This window comes from Cimex lectularius, unplaced genomic scaffold, assembly GCF_000648675.2.
Source record: "Cimex lectularius strain Harlan isolate CLEC.00 unplaced genomic scaffold, Clec_2.1 scaffold325, whole genome shotgun sequence".
NCBI lineage: Eukaryota > Metazoa > Arthropoda > Insecta > Hemiptera > Cimicidae > Cimex > Cimex lectularius.
This window is the reverse complement of record NW_019392911.1, coordinates 80,300-100,117: the sequence shown is the minus strand read 5'-3', so window position 1 is coordinate 100,117 and position 19,818 is coordinate 80,300. Positions and strand designations below refer to the sequence as shown.

General features: G+C 35.6%; 1 protein-coding gene across 1 annotated transcript in view; it reads left to right on the top strand.

Annotated features, from left to right (window-relative positions):
• LOC106672998 (transcription factor Sp3-like) overlaps positions 1-19,818 on the top strand; it is a 168,237-nt gene that overhangs the window by 104,754 nt on the left and 43,665 nt on the right. The gene's annotated exons all lie outside the window — the stretch shown is intronic.

The following is a 19,818-nucleotide window of genomic DNA, read 5'->3' as shown; positions in this document are numbered from 1 at the left end:
CCAGTTTGAACGTTATTAAACGAAATTGATTCAACCGAAGTGAATTCTCCATCCCAGGAAACCCATGAAACACTCCAATCCAACTTTTCTAGTTGTTCGATATTCTTTGCCATCGATAGGGGGTGATGGCAATAACCCCGTTGGGTTCGGAAGTAGCTCAAAGGTAACTACGCCTCTACGGCACCCCGAAACTCTATACCAATCCCCTGTTGCCACATATCACCGCCTTCGTTATGCCGGATAATCCCTCCGGAAATCTTAAACGTTCACGGCCACATCCCGTGCAGAAAAAGTCATTAATATGTACAACACGTGTCGAGTGCCGACGTTTCAAATCAGACCCCTATTACGTTTGAAGAAGACGGGACTTATATTTTGTCGAAGTTCCATTTTATCATTTTTTCTTTGGCAGAATATATGTGGATTATTAAATTCAGTTCAATGACGATTCCGCAAAATTAGCAATCGATCGATTTGCTAAGTGCTACTTCGTCGAAACGTACCTTCTTCGACAAACGGTTCTTTTCAATTTCCTTCCAAGATTATAACTATAATCAAAAATAAGAACTTTCTTCGTCGAAAAGAATATATTTACTTCAGATTAGATCCTATCTTAAATGAAGCTAAAATGAACAACCTTTATATCATAAAATGTTTAGTACGATATACCACCGTAATTCACTTCCATGTCTCTCCATAAACTACTGAGGATAACCAAATATTCAATTTTTAATTTTTGGATTAGTTGTGAAGGCATGTTGGTAAGAAAATATTCAAACATTTAACTTCGTTCCCAACGTTCTTTCAAGTGAAACACTTATCATAATTATTTTACCTAAACCTAGTAGGGAACTGAGTTACAACGGCTCATTAAATCACTTAGCAACAATGAGAAACGATCCAACTGCTTAAAACTTTCTCTCACATTTTGTCAAACCAATCTATTTCTTTCCCTTTGCTGTAACTGCAGAAAATTTGTGTTTGAATCTATATTGAAGTGGTGCTTATATCATTGAATATTTCTTTGAATGCAGAGAATTTGTTTATTTTAGGAGAAGTTATTTAAGCTCACATTTTCATTTCCCTTTACACTTTGTCCTATATAAAAAAAAAAAAGGTTGTGAGCAGAAACTATTTTTTCTAACTACTGAATTGTATTCTATTGTAAAGTATAAAAAAAGGTTTCAATAGAAAAAAAGATAAATGACGCCGGAATTTTCTTTTAAGTACTTAAAGAGGATGTTCCCAGTTGATGGAAGAATGAAAAAAGTTGCATAAAGATATAACTTTTACTGCGGAAATATAACAAAATGGAACTTTATCCTTTTAAGATATAAAAATGACTAGAAATAATAACACATAATATTAGTATTTATACAAAATCGAAATGTTCTGATAGAGTATTAAACTATTTTTCAACAAATCCAATACATCAAAAATTAAATATTATAGTATAACAAATATAATTTAAAACTACTTAAAATAAGTGACATAATGTATCACAAAGAAAATTTAAAAAATAGTTGAATTACTTAAACATAATAATTATGATGGAAAATTTATTTTACAGTTATGACATGTTTTTTTCCCAACGTTTTGCAATAACTTAGTCATTTTTTGTTCAATTTAAAATCCGATTGCATCGTTGTTTTCACCATAAAAAACCGTTAAAACAATGTGTCAGGATGTAGGGTCGTTTCTGAAATTTTTAAGTTGAACTGAGCCTGAGGTACCGTGTAAAAATTTTTTTAAAAATTAATTTTTTTTTATAACGTCGATAGCTTCATTGGTTAAGAGAAATTCAGCACGGCTGTCTAAAAGGGACATCCTGTATAAATGTGAAGATAATAGAACTATTAATGTACAAAATGATAAAAATAAGATAAGTAGTAGATTTTAGATACATATAAGTATATAATTTTTTAAAAATGAACATATTTTATTGGTTAACTTGTTGACGACGCATAACGTCATACGAAAGAACATTTGAAATATGATGGTCTATTTTGTAAATTGTAACCTTCAGTGTTTCATGAAACAACGCATGTAAGTTACTTTTATTAATATTAGCATGTAGTTTTATAATATTTGATGGATTTTTTTTGTATTTTCATACCATCTGAAGAGGGGTAGCTACAATCGATACTAGCTAAAAAATCAAGACTAGTTTTTATAAAAGTGTGTTTTTGGTTGTCTCCGCCCGTGGATTAGAGCGGGTCAACATAAAAAATAAAAATATGCAATTAGTCAATTTTTTCATAATATACGGGCAGGCGAACGTAAATATTGAATGGGAGAGCAATAGATCTTGCTGGTTTGCCTAACGGACATTACCCGTTTCCCAGTCCCATACGGACGTCATTCCAGAACGTCGCGCCGAAAAATTTAAAAAAAGACTTTTTACCAAAATTGTAATTAAGAGTCATTTATGTACCTAAATATATATATATATATAAAACATTCTTTNAAAAAAAGCCCATTTGTAAGTATGTCGGGTTCGAATGCAGGGCCGCTGGATTCGAACCCGGGACCTTTACCTTACAGTGATGAGCTCCGTGTCAAAGACTAAACCTTGCGGCCACCGATGCCCACCTAAATATATTTCAAAACCTGAAAAATATATTTCCGTATTTCAGAGGTGTCTATGAATGTGTTAAATTCATTCAATTGACATTTCAAAACGCGTTTGTCCAATTTGAAAGAGAGGATCAAATATATTCTTCAAGCCAGTATTTAAAGTAATTAATTATATATAATTTATTTCATCTATTAAACCAGTTCTGATATATTATTTTCTATTAAATTGGAACGAAATAAGAAACTAGTTTGTAAACAAAATGCTTTGATCTTGGAGTATTTTAATTAACAGATTTTTATTATTATGTTAGCTTGTTTTCCATGAACCACAATTTATCATTGTATACAGTGTGGGACTGTTTCTAAGGTTGGGTCCGAAAAGGATCAAAGTCAAAACATTTTAAAATTATGGGTTGTTTATCCGTTGCTGAGCATAATCAATCAGCAATAATTCAGATACTCGAAGTATCTCTTTTCTCAAATTTTATCGAACATGTTCCGTGTCGTTTCAAGATGTTGGGTAACAAGTATAACAAGAATTGAGCAAACTGTCGACTCCTGTGCAAAAAATAATTGGAGAAATACGTCCACTCGAGTAAAGAAAGGGCCGTTTCCGGAGGCGGAAAGGGCGCCTGGAGGGTTTTATTCGGGTCAAGTGAGGTGGTTGGAGGTCGGAGTCACAGACAGCGGGCAGCTGAAGCAGGCGGGGGTGTTCGGGTGTCGCGGCAAGTGTTTCCGCCTTGCAGGCCGTCCGCAGGCAGCGATTCGCTCCAGTTTCCATCGCAGCCGGACCGTGCTTCCGCCCTCTGCCACACCTTTTGCCCCGGCCGACTTTTCATCCGATATTCCGCAATTTCCTCTTTCGTCTCCCCGTCGAGATTGGCCCCGGGGGCTGAGCCTCTCCCCCTCGAATCCCAGAATCGTACCTCCTATAGAAAGTAGATTTGTAAATGCCCGTCTTGTAAAAATTACCGGTTAAAAGATGAGGGAAAATTAAATTCTCTTGGGAATTTTTTTCTGTAAATTCATCGGCATTAACTTTTTTTTCGACGGCTACTGCATTCTTACTTAACCCTCCTTCGGAAACCATCTTGCCCTTGTATTAAAACGTCCCCCTGACCCCAATAGTCTCACAGGCCTATTAGCCTCCTCGGCTAAACCGTTTAAAGATTTTAGAAACTTACAAATACATCAGCGGCCAATTGGTTGAAAATTACCGTAAAAGCCGAGCAATTTGGAATTTGGCCCAATTGGTCATTGATACCGGTTTTTAACGAACTACTCCATTCCTATATATGAAACTATGGTACTAAACTATAATTATTTAAAACATGGGTTATTGAATTGTATCCTTAATCAATTTTGTAAAAAGTAGTGTTGCAATATGAGAAAAAATCTTTATTGCAACATTCTGTCTCGATTGTTAAAAAAATTTATATTGTTATTTTAGTGTATCTACGTTCCTGTGTTTCTTGAGTATGCTACTATATAAGTGGATGTCTTACTATATATTATTATTATAACTTCCATTTTTGTACTGATGTTGAATGTTAGTTGTTATTATCTCGATGTGTTAATAATAATGATTATTTGGAGATCGTGAGATGCGGTCTGGTGGTGTGATGTAGGTTTACAAACATTTTCTTTATCGTGCCAACGTTTCGATCTTTATTGAGATCATCTTCAGGGCCTGGCATTTGTAAACATTGTTTAAAATATACAAAAGATGTGAAAGAATGAATTTATACAATGATAGAAATTTTAGACTCAATCAAAGTATTTTGTACACTCAAAGTGTTTGTTTTCTGTGTAGATGTGTCATTACTGTGTGTCGTGTTGAGAGTGCCTAAAATAATAATAACAAAGTAAGGTGGACATAATATTACATTTTATGAAAAGAAACGAAAAGAAATGTATAAATATATAAAAAGATACGGAATGAAAATTCCGTCTGCCAGAAGATGACCTTAGCAATTGCATTCGTTCAGGAATACATCATATGTATATATACACAAAGAAATTCACATAAATTCATATACATGCATAATATAAAATCTTTAAAAAATCTTTCTAAAAAATAATTGAATTACGGTCTACAGCGTGATTCAATGAAAAGTATAAAAATATATCCCTTGTTTTCTTTTCGTAAAACTTAAATTCATGAACTAAGTCTTTTCTTTAAATCCAAGCTGCTTTGTTGTACTTCACCATCCGGAAAATTTATTAAGTCCTCACTGAAAAATAACCTTTTTTCTTCGGAAATGAAGGGCAAATCTGAATGAAGTGAAAAGTATCTTCTCTAGCTTGCAGATTACAGAGAGAACAACCTTCCCGCTCTGAAACCTACTAGGGTTTAAAATTCAGGATTTAAGTTGCCCCCCTCAGCTTTACTAACTATCAAATGAACTAGAATTTTCAAACTTACCTTATTTTTACCCACTAAGCTTGCACACTTCACATTTGGTTGTTCTTTTGGCGTATAATGATGGGTGTTCGGAACCCTGGGCAATAATTAGGGAATCCTTCATAGCTGTTATCAAGGAATCATGGGTTGACTTGACTTTTTTGGGGTCATTAAATCGAAACTAGATTCAAGGATATCATGAGCAGCATTATGTTTTGTGCTAAAGTTTTTCATTCTACAGCTCAAAATAACCCTTTCTTCCATAGTAAGTGGTTCATAATCTTTGGGGTTAATTTAATATTTAACCCTATATTTGAAAGAGTTTCGAAAGTGTAAACGAAGAGAGGATCTTACGCTGTTACTAATGAAATAATATAGGTTGGGGAGAAACAAAGTAACACATTTTAACACATTTAGAAAAAAAATCAGAAATTTGATATTTCGATTAATCTTTCGCTATAAAGAAGTTTTGGAAGCAATTTCCCAAAATATTTGCATTGATATAGTAGTTAATTAGATCTGATGAACTAAAAAACATTTATTCATGCTCCTTTGTCAATTTATTTTATTAACTATGCTTTTGATAATGTTTGAAATAGTTTGCTACATTATGGAATTGTATCTTTCATCTACGTTGGCATGTAACTTAGCTAAGATTGATTTTAAATTTGAATTCATAGAAGCTGAGTAAATTGGTAAATCTTGTATTACATTTCAGTTTCTTCTTATATGGATTGATGAAGGCTGCGATCTCGTCAAGGGTCGGTTATTAGGCCTACGATGTTTGAGACTATACCAAATGAGGAAAAATTCTTACAGTGGACATTTACACATTATTGCACTGTGTAAACGTTATATAAAACTTTACCGCGACTACTTTGGACACAACAGAGTGGAACTGTGAGATTCTGCCAAGTACAACACCTATCGTATCCAATCCTTCCGATCAAAAGTACTCAGTCAAATCGTCCATGTAGGCTACAGATCAAAAAATAAATTAATTTAAAAAACATAGTTTTCACTTTATCCAGATGATTTTTTGCCGGTTCTGTAATGTTTTGAACACGAGACTTTTAGTGCGGACTATTGGGATTGCAGACTTTAGTTAGCGGACCTGGAGGATCGGAGGATCATCAAACTGTTTGCTTCATCATCCCCCCCCCGTATACCTGATGAGAAAATCTAAAGTTAAAAAAAGGCAAAAAATTGATAGGACAACTTTGCTTTTTGTATTCGACTTTGAGGACTACTGGATCACCAATTTGGAATTGGTCAATTTTTGGATGTTTAACCTATCTGAACATTTATTTCCTTCAACCATGCTGTATTGCAAGGTAGAAATTTGCACATTTACAAACTTACTTGCCTAAGATATGTATATACGGAACAAATCTGAATAATTTGTTGTAATTTTCTGGTTGTCTCTTTAACGTATAGTTGAAGGTTCAGAAAATATTTTTTTTTATAAGGCCCATCACAATTTCAACTGTACCTCGCGTGCTGAACCGAATAATACGATTAATTTTTTGCTCGGGAAGAATTCTGAAAAATGTGTGATTTGAAATTACAAATTTGTTTTAATAGTGAAACATAAAAAAAAAAAATTAGGTAGTACAATACGTACTATAAAAATACGTCGGTGGTGGCATCTTTTGTGGAATAGCTATGTAATATAACAAAAAACGGAAATTTTAAGTATTAATCTTAAAAATAGTAATATAATTAGTTTTTTTCGAAGATTCTAGTGGAAAATTATGAAAGTTTTTCTTGAGGTCGGCATTATAGTAAATTCTGGTCTCACCTTTGTTCGCTGTTTTAGATGTTTGGCATATTCCCTGGCTAGTTTGCGAAGACCTAAATAAGACTTTCACACCAAAAAGCGCATAAATCCTCCAACCCAGTCCAAACAGACTACACAAACCCACTTCTGTGCATAGTGAAAAGCCGAAGCGTGCCTAATAAACAAAAACATTAAGGACAATCGGACCAAAATGATTGCAATCGACCCAACAAAATAAAATAGTTGTAATAATAAATATTGAGATTATAAAAGAAAATAAGATTACTTTATTTATCTGTAAAATTACAGCAGTTAATGATGAACAGTTGAACGTGTATAAATAAAAATAATGACCTTACGTCTTATTAAATTTATTATTACATCATTCGTCAACAAAGACTATCAAGGCCACGCGTATAGACAGACATTCTAGGTTATATAAGCTTTGATCGGACGGGTTTCGACAATTATGCAAAATTGAGTCTGAATTTGCCAAATTACATGCTTGTGGCGGTTTTAACTGTAGCAGATAAGATGATGTTCCTTTTTTTTTATTGCTTATTATACTAAAGTAATTTCTATTTGAATAACTTGTGAATCTGTTATTGATTATAAACAGTTTAATTTTGCCACATCACAACATTTTTTTGCATTGATTCATTTGTTTAATATTTTAATGTGTAAATACTTAGCTCAGTTATGATTAAAAAAACTGAGTGTACAAATGCTTTTTTATTGTCAAAATGTTTATAGATTTTATAAATTGTTTGCTAAATGGGTTTTTACTTTACTTGAGGTTCTACATTCCATTTTATTATTATTTGATCGAATTCCCTTGAAAAACACCGCATGTTGTCGTAAATTTAAAAATTAAAGCATCTTCACCATATTAGAATTTGCATTTTTTTTATTAGCTTCGTAATATGCTGCCTCGGTTTTCAGATCTTGCAAAAAAAATTAAAAAATACTTAAATAAAAACAGACATTTAGGCGTGGTCGACCTTGCTTTTCAATAAACATTTGGTCGCGCCTTAATTTGACGACGAGGACTTGAATCCAGGAGGAATTGACGATTTTATCTTTCCCGAGGCCCTTATCGAAATCGTCCCCCCCCCCCGTATCTACGTTTATCAGTGAGGAGGACGGACGTCAGACGTCATTTGACGATCAATGGCAAATAATAAATTCACGACTGGATCAATTGACACACATTCTTTATTTCCGTCTTGCTATTTTTTCACCATCAAGGGCGACGAAAGATGTTGGTATTTTTATCGTTATATCAATTACAACATACTTTTTTAATGTAAAACAGATGAAAAGAGATCAGAAATTTATAAGTTTTGATCAAAATTATTTAATTATGATGGTTCGAAAAAATTCACTAAAACATTAGAAAATCATTTAGTTATTCAAATTTAACTAACAATTTATTACCCTGTTTTGTTCTTAATAATGCGGAGTGCTTAACTCTCCTAGGCATCGAGTAAACGAACTCCCAATTTGGTCTTGTGAAACAGAACCCCGTTCTTCAGCAAGAGCGGTTTGAAGCTGTTCAACCCCCTGTTGACCCGTCTCTTTATCATGCTCTATAGGTGACCAGGAAGATCCATGTAAGAAAACGTACCGGACAATTCATTTTGGTAATCTTAATATCCTCCATGTAATGGCTGACCACACGAACAGTTAGTTGGTCGAGCATTATCATGCAATAGCACGAAGTTGTCTCTAATGCGAATGAGGTCACTGCTTCTAGAAGAACTTCCTCAATGTATCTTAGTGTTGTTAAAGATCCATTCCGAATGATAATGAGATCGGTACGGGCATGGTAGTTGATTCTACCCATACCATAACAACTATTTTTGCAAAGGCCGTGACCCACGCACGGCCCGTGAAGCAGAGCGTTCTCCACAGATAGTCCCGGTTTCTGATTGCCACAAATCAAACTGGCACTTAATGAAATGAAAAGCTCCCCCCCCAATTATTCAAGTATCCAAGCGAGATGATGATTTGCGAATAGTCGCCTTCCTTTCTCTCGATGCCTCTGTAGTACTCGAGAATCTCGTGTTGTGCCCATTCTTACATTACGGACCTTTTGAAGTTGACAAACTATCAAGGAAGCCTTTAAATGCCGGCTCGTAGTGTGGTAAGAGCAATGAATGATCGCCTCCAGCTGTTGTACATCGCGGTCGACCATCTCTTCGATCGAGACTTCCAGTAGCCCTTCACCTGGTACGATACGTATTTACCAGTACGTACCTTCCTGGTCGGCGACGCTGGGGGCGGGTGCCCGTGGCGGCGGGGGCAACCCAACCTTCTAACAGGGTTCTTGAATGGTTAATGACGCAGGCGAAGAAAAAACGTGCTTTATACGTGACTCTGACCTAAATACACACATGGATGGAATGAAGTTAGTTTTCAGTTATCCTCCGATCACAAGGTCGGCTTACTAGCCTCTATTTTTAGGAGCACCATCAGCATGTTATCTCGAGACTACTCGTTACAACGTAACTAAGTTAAGTTGTAAACTTAAATTTATTCTATTTGGGTACAAACTTTTGAAGAAAAAAAAAAGCATAAAGGAAAACGCGCGAAAGTTTAAGGTGCGAGAAATGTGGAAGTCCTACAAAGTTAAAAGTAAAGTCCAGAATAAAAATTGCTAATTTTGTAATTGATTAATTTTGCCGATGAAAAGAATAATGTTTACTTGTTATAAAAACTGAGCCAATCCAATACGATGTTCATGGAACTCCGTCATTTTTAGAGAAAATTGTGTGCGTCTTACATAATTATAGGGGAAGTTTAAAATTTACAGAATAATTTGTTATAATGGTATTAGCTGATTTTATGTAGTCGTAATTTTTAATTTTAACATAAATACGACGATTGTGAGAGTTCAATTTAGCGGATGAACTTACGTTGAACTGATCAACGTTGATGTTTTTCTTAGGTCCGTCTATTCTCGCTAGTTTCCTGCAACTCCTCGCTGAATGTGCGGGGAACTTAAGAAATCAGCGAGAATATACCAGGCAAACCGATTGACATCAGTTCAACTAATTTTGAAATTTGTTGGTTATTTATTAAGAATGTCCTATGACCAGATTTCTTCTGGATAGATTTTTTTAACATTATATGATAAAGCATTTAGTAATATCAGATTTTTTTGCCTTTAAATGGTAAATGGTGGCATTCTCACACTTCACATTCACGCCAATATATTCATTCACTCTCAACACGCCCTGGAGACACCAATGTATAATACGCCGTAGTAGAGCAATTTTTTTTTTTTTTTTTTTTTTTTTTTTTTTTTTTTTTTTTTTTTTTTTTTTTTTTTGCTTCACCGTCAGGTATCCAGCCATACTACAAGCATTTAAAATGCGCCGATCGGAAACCAGCCCAGGCCCCACAACCAGGCCAGGCAAGCCAACCGGAGCAGCCGTCGAGGGGACTCTCACTAGCGTCGCTGCGTCCTTTTGTCTTTATTCATGGGAAATCTTCTCCCTTGTCAGGCGTATCAGGAAGATGTGAATAAAAACCTTACAAAGCAGCAAGTGCTCCTGGAAAAGTTCACATCTCCCCCACTGCCCGGGGCAAAACCGCCCAAGACGCCGTGACACCCCCCAAAGACAGCCCCGGCAGGACCGCCCGCGCCCAGCAGGCGGGACCCCGGCCAACCCCCTCCCGACACTCTCAAAATTCAGCACTCCTTATTGCAATCCTGCAGATACAGATAAAGTAGATTATACGTCTCTTCATGTTCTGAAACTATCAGGCTCTCCAAACTGAAAGGCTTGTTAACCTCCTTCAGGAGCATTAACCGATCAAAAAATATCTTTCTTTCCTTCTCATATTCCGAACAGATCAGGACAATATGATTGATATTTTCCGGCTCATCACACGTCGCGCAGTTAGGGGATGTTCTGAGATTAATCTTATTTAAGTAGGAGCCACATATTAAGTGATTTGACCTGATTCGAGTTAGCGTAGCGAAGAAATTTTTACTTCCTTTCCTGCCCGAAAACCAAGGTATACGGTTTAGTTGTGAGAACCGGGATTTATAGATCAAGCCTCCCGATCTATTACCATACCATGAAAGCCATTTTTCCATCCATTTTGAGTTCAACAGGCGTTTAGCGTCCGCTTTGGGCAGCTTGATTTCATGAAATTCCCCGTCAACTGTGGCATCTCTGGCCATTAAATCCACGATTTCATTATGTTTTATGCCACTGTGTCCTCTACTCCAACAAAAAATTACATTCTTATTTTGGACCTTGTGATTGCAGAATTCATTTATTAATTCAGAAACCAGGTAGTCGCATTTAGCATTGGGTTGAAAGTGGTCCAATTGTGCTATTGAGCTCATACTGTCTGAAATGATACAATAGTTGTCATAACTTAGGGAGGCTACGTACTCGAGAGCTTTTGCAAGAGCATACATTTCCGCCGTATAAATAGAAATTGATTCAGGTAATGAGATTTTTTTTGAAAAATTACGAGCCGGGTCATAAAAAGCACAGCCCACTCTCTTGTTTAGTAAAGAACCATCGGTGAAAATTAGATGGTGGCCGGGGAAAAACTCATTAATTTCGGAAATAAACAATTTATTTGCTAAATGGGATGGATAGTCGGAGTAGTCTTTGAAGTAGTAAGTGGTAGGCGGACTTATCACCTTATCGTAATCGAGTTGTAAAGTAGGGGAAAGTTTGTTTTTATAAACCGAATATATGTCCGGAGTCACAGCAAGAAAAGCGTCTACGATAGGGGGAGTTTTCTTCTTTGTCCAATATTGTTCAGCCAAGACTGCTGCTGTCAAAGCCGCAATTCGTGGCATTAAGTTACTATCAGAGTAATGAAGATTTATTAGTTTAGATACTGCTAATTTTGATAATCTTATTTCAAAAGGTGGTTCAGCTGCTTCCGCTGAAAGAACAGCAATCGGAGTACTTGGGAGAGCCCCAAGTATTCTCCGTAAACATTTATTTATGAAGGTATTTATTTTTTTAAAATTAATATTTGAGGCTTGACCATAAAAGATAGATCCAAAGTCTAGCACTGATCTAATGGTTGTTTTATAAAACATTAATCCTATCGAAGGGTCCGCTCCCCATTTCGCCCCGGTGAAACTACATAAAATGTTGAATAGCTTTTCACATTTTGCAAGAGATTCCCTAATGTGTGAGACCCATGACACTTTCCGGTCAATTGTAAGGCCCAAAAACTTTACTTTGTAGGTTACCGAAAAATTATGTTTTGCCACTCTTAAACTATCCGGTAAATCTATTTTACGCCTTCTTGTAAACGGGCAAACAACCGATTTCAAGTCAGAAATTTCTAGGCTGTTTTTCTCTAGCCACTCGTCCATAACAGGGATAAACTCAATTAACTTTTCTTTACATTCCTCTATCGTCCTACCAACAATATAAATACAAATATCATCCGCATATTGAATTATTTTGATCCAATCAGGTATTATAGTCGTCAAGTCGGAAACATATAAAGCATACAGTATGGGACTAAGTATTCCGCCCTGGGGCAGACCCTTGTATGTCGTTCTTGGTCCAACAAATTCGTCGTTAACTTTGAAATAAATGTTCCTTTCTGTTATTAGGGTCATCACGTTCAAAACTAACCTATTAGGAAGACCCATTTTTATTAATTTTAGGCTCAGTAGGTGGGGGTTTACATTATCGTACGCTCCTTTGATGTCTAAGAAAAGAGCTAATACCGATTTGTTATTAGTCAAGGCTAGTTGAACATCAGTTATTAGAGCTAGCTGAGCATCAGTGACCGATCTATTTTTTCGAAACCCATATTGTGTTGATGGAAGCATGTTATTCTGTTCGGCCCAGCATTCTACTCGAGTTTTTACAATTCGTTCATATGTTTTTTTAACGCACGATACTAAAGAAATCGGCCTATACGAGTTAGGACAATGGGGAGGTTTGCCAGGTTTTTGAATAAGAATTACTAACGTATCCTTCCATTTATCAGGAATTTCACATCTAAGCCAAATATTATTAAAAATCTTGAGAAGAGCTCGTTTTGAAAATAAAGGGAGGTTACTTATCATGCTATAGTGTATTTGATCCATGCCTGGAGAGCTATTATTAGTATTTTTTAGCGCAAAGTTAAGTTCAGTAAGTGAGAACGGGGCTACTAAACTACAGGTATTGTGGACCATGTTCACCTCAACCCTAATTTTTTCGCATGGGCCTAAAGGGCAAAAATTATTAATGAATTCACTCGTCCAATCGCCATAAACCATAGGAGGCTGTAACGGAGTAGGGATGTTCTTAATCAATCTTAATTTTGCCCAAATATCTTTAATGGGAGTAGCTGTATTTATGGAAGCACAAAATTTTCTCCATGACTCTTTTTTTGCAGCGTATAAGGCGTGTCGAGCCTCCAGAGAGGCTGTTTTTAATCTTTCAAAATTTTCAAAAGATGGATTATTTTTATAGTTCTTAAACGCTGTTTTCCTCATTGTAACAGCCTCCTCACAGTTTTCGTCCCACCACATTTTTCCCTTGCCCCTAGAGGAGTTAGTTGTTTTAAATTGAGGAATACTAAGCTGGCACACCTTCATCCATATTTCGTTTAATGTATCATAATCGAGTAAATTATCTAGATCAGGCTTGTATTTTACCCAAGAATCATTGTAAACCTTCCAATTTGCCTTTCTTACATTCCATCTCACATATGTCTTTGAGATCTTACACACAGGAACGTTTGAAATTGAGAATTGTATGGGAAGATGGTCTGAACCAATCGGATCCTCCAATACTTTCCAATCCGCCATAAGCGAAAGGTCAGAGGATGTCAGTGTGACGTCTACCGCCGAATTACGAGTCTGGTTCGGGGATCTAATTTTGGTGGGAGATCCATCGTTCAAGAAAACTAAATCATTCTCTTGTAGAGCACTAACCAGTTCAATGCCTCTATTGTCTGTCCAATCAGAACCCAAAGCTAAATGGTGTACATTAAAGTCGCCCGCAATTATACATGGTTTACCTGCGGATTTAAAAAATCCATCCCAATCGCGATAAGAGTTGGATTGAGTGGAATATACCGAAAATAAATTGATCGGTGGTAAGTCAGCAAGCATTATTTGTATTCCTACCTCCTCACTTTTTAGGATATTTGGGATATCTAGTATTTTAAACTGTACGTTTCTTCTCACCAATATACCCACTCCTCCGTAGCAATCTTCTCTATCCAAGCGAACAAAGTGGTAATTGCTAAATTTACATCTTGATCCCGGAGATAGCCAGGTTTCGGAAATTATCGCTACCTCAATATTCAATTCAAATAAAATCTGTTCCAGGTTATCCTTCTTCGGAAGGATTGTACGCGCATTCCATTGAAATAATCTCAGATTTATGTTTTTACTCTTCATAGTTACTCATTCTACGTGTGAAAGCGGTATATATGCTGTTAATAATTGGTTGTAGGAGATTTGCATGTGTATAGATTATAATATAGAAAATTTTCGACCTATTTGTGTAAATATACGAGGTTACGGTTTGACTATTGCTAGGTCTCGTTACTTGTTTGATCATATTTATTTTTAATAATTTGCATGCTATCCTCGTTTTCTTTTACTAAATTATATAAGAAACTCCCTATTTCGTCAACCATTTCCGTTTTGCTCATGTTTTTGTGATTTTTTGTAAGCTTGTTGGACAGGAGATTTAATTGTCGTATAAATCTTTCCGCTTCCGTAGAAGACAAAGGGTTGATCTTGGTTTCTCGTGTAGGTCGCAAAGTAGTGGTGTCAAACTCTTCCTCTATTGAGGTACACTCTTCAGGGTTCACCTGATCACGGGTCAATTTACTCGATTTTTTCTTAATTTGCCGTCGAGCTGTCTTGTTTGGCATAGACTGTGATAGGGAAGGGAGGGGATCTTCCTCTTTAACATTCACATAATCTAGAATGTTAAACCTATTTGACGTTAATACCGACGCGTAAGATGTTTCAGCAAATTTTTTTTGGTTTTCTTCTTGTGCAGCTTTGTAAGCTTCACATTCTTTGCTATTAGATAAATGATTTTTAGAACAATGGACGCATGTTACCTCAATCGCCGATTTAGGGCAATCTTTAGCTAGATGATTTTCACCGCATTTCAAGCACCTTTGGAGCCCGCGGCATTGTGCTGCAGTATGGAAAAATCTGAGGCAGTTTCCACATTGTCTTACTGGAGGGACATAAGGGCGTACCTGACAATACGCGCCATATATAGTAATATGATCAGGAAGTAATTGTCCATAGAAAGTTATTTTACATGTTTGTAGGGGAAGAACTTTGACTTGCTCACCTTGGCTAATAATTTTTTTCATACGCTCAACCGAAAAAGCAGGGACACTTGAACGCATTTGTTCTAGAATTTCTACCTCACTCAAATTAATATCGACATTTCTGATGATTCCAACTTTTTTAATCAAAAAATCTGGAATGTATACCCAGAGACGCTCTCGTTTTAAATTCTTACTTTCTACCAAATAGTTTGCCGTCTCATAATTCGATGTAGTTATTTTAATTCTATTTTTCCCGACTACTCTTATTTGCTTAATATTGTTACCATTTAAGTTTGGGTCCCTGAAAAGCCATTTCCCAAACATCATTGCGTGAGCATTGCCTAAATTTTTTTCTTCGCTTTCCACAAACACAAAATAAGGCCCTTGGTCTGTGTCCCGAAATCGGTTTCCACCGAGTCGCTGCCTAACAAGAGTCCTAGTTTTGGATTTTTCGGATTTTAACTCCTCTTGAGTCAGAATTATAACTTTAGAGTATGATTGATTAACCGTAGGATTACCTTTTGTGTTAAAAATGTACTCATAAAAATCGGAAGTCTCTCGATTAGAAACATATCCCTCATCCTCTTTGAAACGCTTTGCCGGGTTTATGTTTGTCGGGGACAAAGAGCCCCCGCTTTCCGAAGACATGGTCCGGTAGGGCCGTGTAAATTTTTGTCCCCAAGTGATTTAAATTATAAAGAAATAAATATCGATATGTACCAAAAGAAAAAGAAGGAAAAAGGAAAGCTTCCACCAATTTTAGAGAGAAATATTAAAACAAAAATAAAGATCTTTCTACTTATCGCGTTTAGATATAGTCGTTAATCCTCTCGAACGGCACAAAACACGTCCTCACAGATTGAAATCTAAACCACAACTGTGTAGGGGCAGTTGAAAACCAACAAAACTCAAACTGGTCGACCATTCTCCCTGAGGTATATTGCAAATAACCAATTGCCCCTTTTGTTTTGACCTGCAGAAGTTTGAATTTCGACCATTGTGGTAAATCCCTGCCTCATGAATGACGGGATAACGAAATAATAGAGGGCAAAGCTAAACGACAAAAGCATAACTTCGATTTAAATCAGATTTTGAGGGTTTTCCTCTTTCATTTCTTAATTAAAGGTTTATATTCAAGTAATATATTTCACACAAGGTTTAATAGTTCTGACAGTTCAGTACAAACAAAAACCCTAACTGTCTGATCGTTCTCCTTGGGGTGTTTGTACATGCCCCTTTTCAAACCACAACGTTTTGAATTTCCAGCTTTCCGGCCAACCCCTTGCTTTTACGCAATAAGACAATAATTGGGTAATTTGGTAATAAACTCGTCAAAAGGGGCAGGTTGTCATTCACGATAACGTGATCGCCGGCCGCGGACTGAGTCGTGAGACCAACGAACTCCGGGCCTTGATTTACCCAGGACGATGACTTGGCTGTTCTGAGGATTTGCACCGTCGCTTCCTTCATTTGCAAAACAGACCCATTTTAGATACATTCCACCAAACAGGAGGAAAATAAGTTAGAAAATGTGTATTTATTCATTTTCCCATTTGGTTTTTTGGTGCTTTTTTCGCGTTTGAGCCGTATCGTTAAAATATTTTCAATGACCTTTAACTTCTCCCCGTCAATTACACTTTTCACCTTCCTTCTCAAAATCAGCAAACAATTATTTGACTGCGTAAACCCCGAGAATTTAAATTGTTTGTAAATAGGCTAATGTTTTAATGCAATAAACCAGTTGAGTTTAATAGACTCGCTGTTACTATTTCAACGTCTCGGATTATGCCAAAAACAATTTCCTTCAGACCATAATTTTACCGTTTTGTACTACTTGAAAAAACTGCATTCCAATATTTTTTTCGCAAACAAAATTTGATTTGAACCGGTGGAGATGATTATGAAAGAAACTACTGGTATAAAGCAGATCGGGTAAAACGGACTGATGAAGCACATATTTTCACTTGCAGAAATTTCAAAAGGGCAAGTCCAAAAATAATTTGATTTATGAAGGTTAATGTAGAATTATTGATATGGAAAAAATTGTTTATTTTTTTATGTAGTTTTGCAATCATCGGAAAGTTTAGGGCGAAACATTTAAATATAAGTACCACCAGAGCTGTAAAAAATGTGATTTTTTGATTTTCCTCTCGTAAAGCTCTGCCTACGTACGTGGGATCACCAATATTAATTACACTTTTTTTAACCAATTTTTCTACGTCGCTTGGTCACTCAAAGTTATAATTTTGCAGCTAGCTTGAGTCTATTGTATTGGGTTGTCCGGAAAATAATGCAGGATTTTGGTATTAAACAAAAAAAAAGAAACTAGTTACTTTAAAGCAATGTTCTTTAATCAAAATAANAATGAGTAATCCTGTAAACGTAAACAGAATATTTTATATAGATTTTTTTTAATGAAAACTTAAAATCCTGCATTATTTTCCGGACAACCCGATATATCAAAATATACAATGTTTCGTACGACTCGTACGACAAAGTTCGTCAGGTACTTCTCAAGTAAATAAAGTGGCCACGTTTAATATTTTTAATTATCTCTTAGACAATGCCCCGTTATTTTAAACACTATTTGTTCTGTTTTAAAGGATTAGTGATAAATAAAACACAGATAAAATTTTTCACTTGTGTTTACAACGCGATGTTCCAATGGGAAGATGGTTTTTCTTGCCGCTCAATTTTGCGAAAAGCGGGAATTATAACACAACGAAATATTATACTAATATTGGGCTGGTGCAAAAATAATATAGGTTTTGAAAAGGCAGTCAACACTTTTTTTTTATATAATAAAAGAAAATTTATACTAAATATATTCCTAAAAAGTTTAAACATTCTTCTTTATTTATTTCCAATGTAAAATTTATATTAAAGTGTAACGAATTGATTAATTGGAGTAATTCATTTAGATCCTCTAGTGCTCCTGACCTGACACATAAAATGTCGCTTCATAGCGTTTCCAAAAAAGAACAGATTTACTTTATTTGTTATTTGATTTGAAAGTAATTTTTGAAAGTGAGTTTTTTTTAATGTGGGTTCGCAATAGCAGAGGTCATATCATCCATCGGGGTGCCGGTGTTTTTGAAAAAAAAGCCCATTTGTAAGTATATCTGGTTCCAATGCAAGGCCACTGGATTCGAACCCGGGACCTTTACCTTTGCGCCCATTGACGCCCCCACGAGGTCTACTATATCGTTTTTTTACAAATTCATTAATAAATTTCTCCATATACTTTTGTTTTATTAGTAACCAATTTATAATATAATTTATTAGCAACTATTCATTTAACATTTGAGTTCTTTATGTTCTTATCATACGTAAAAAATATCAACTGATATTCAATCACGCTGAATTACATGCAAAATAAAGGCATAAAATGGTCGGACACGTATACAGCGTTTTTCCACCTAGTATCCCAAAAAAAGTTTCATTCAAATCGGAAATCCCACGTCCGTACCTTTCTAAAGAATAGCTGTTAAAAAAGTAAAAAATAAGATGCTTTATAATATTTATTTCTAATTTCAAAATTGTAAACTATTAGCATTGGAATTAATCTTGGTGTGAATTGCAAAAAGCTTGTGTCAGACTGTCTGGGGATTTGTTGGCGTTGCAAGTCTGAAGGAATTGTGCACGTTCCGCACTGTCCACTCGTGGAATGCAGCTGCTAACGTTGAACAAAGTCCTTAAAAAAGACTTTGGACAAAGTGTGGCATTTTACGTTTCCAAGTGTTTTTTTAACTCTTTCGAAAAGATAGCTTAGAAAATAAAATAGGTATGCAAATATTTAGTTGTAAGCAGTTACACTCATTTAGCACGTGGAAGATTTCCTTTCTTATGTTTGTTCAGTGTCCGACCGTTCAAAAAATAAACTTGACAATGAAAAACCCCTGAGGTTGTAGTTAAGTATAAAGACCGTTTTCGAGAAGCAAAATTTCAGTTAATTGGCTCAGTCCATCACGACCGGGTCTCCTAAGTTATGGCTATGGCGGGGTGGTACACAGGCAAAGATTATAATATATATATATATATATATAAGGAATATATATATTATATAAATATATGTATATAAAAGGAAAAAAAACCAAAAATTCCAAAACTGGCATTTCACATTTTATCAAGTTGGGATTGAGCGGGTGAAAAGCGGGACATTTCCATATCCATCACCGGACCAAAAACAGTGGATTATCCTTGAATGGGGGGGTCATTAATCTACTTCTAACTGAGGGGAGGGGCGGTAACTTTTCGGCATTGGGCGTAACCACGCTTTTACCCTCTGATTCATGTAAGCTAGAGGGTTAATGTCACCGTTTGGTTTCCCGTGTAACTTTACTTTCGCACCTCCTACTCTATTAACTGACAATTGGTAGGGTTTTTCTTTATATTTTCACCATAACCATAAATGGTGAAAATTGAAGAAAATGAAAATTCATGACAAAACGCGAATGAATAAACTATCAAGACATACCAGAAGATCGTAAACGACCAAACTCCATAAATTACTTTGTTGCTTACATAACAATTTCCTCAAAGTCATTGTTTTCAAGGCAACTATTTTATTTCTTTTTCTATGCTGTTACCATCAACTTAGAGTAGATGTCACTCCCTAATGCCCTAATGTCCTGTCTCCTTCACATTCTCCCACTTTATTATAATACCTCTCGTTTAAAGTATAATTTAAATCTAAAATTAGATTAATTTATCTAAGGTTAACATATGTTAATAATTTTATTTAAAACAAAAAACAAATGTG